The sequence below is a fragment of the Chinchilla lanigera genome, unplaced genomic scaffold (genome assembly GCF_000276665.1).
Source record: "Chinchilla lanigera isolate Chin_1 unplaced genomic scaffold, ChiLan1.0 scaffold00043, whole genome shotgun sequence".
NCBI lineage: Eukaryota > Metazoa > Chordata > Mammalia > Rodentia > Chinchillidae > Chinchilla > Chinchilla lanigera.
In genome coordinates this window covers 18662602-18662805 of record NW_004955444.1, presented here as the reverse complement: position 1 = coordinate 18662805, position 204 = coordinate 18662602, and positions in this window count along the sequence as shown.

The window sequence follows — 204 nt, the reverse complement described above, 5'->3', positions numbered from 1 at the left end:
AAAAAAGGGATTGAAGAGGATTTCAGAAAATGAAAAGATATTCCATGCTTATGGATAGGAAGAACCATCATTGTGAAAATGGCCATGCTCCCAAAATTGTTGTACAGAGTCAATGCAACCCCAATGAAAATACCACTAGTATACCTCACAGATCTAGAGAAAACATTCCTAAAATTCATCTGGAACCAGAAGTGGCCTACAATA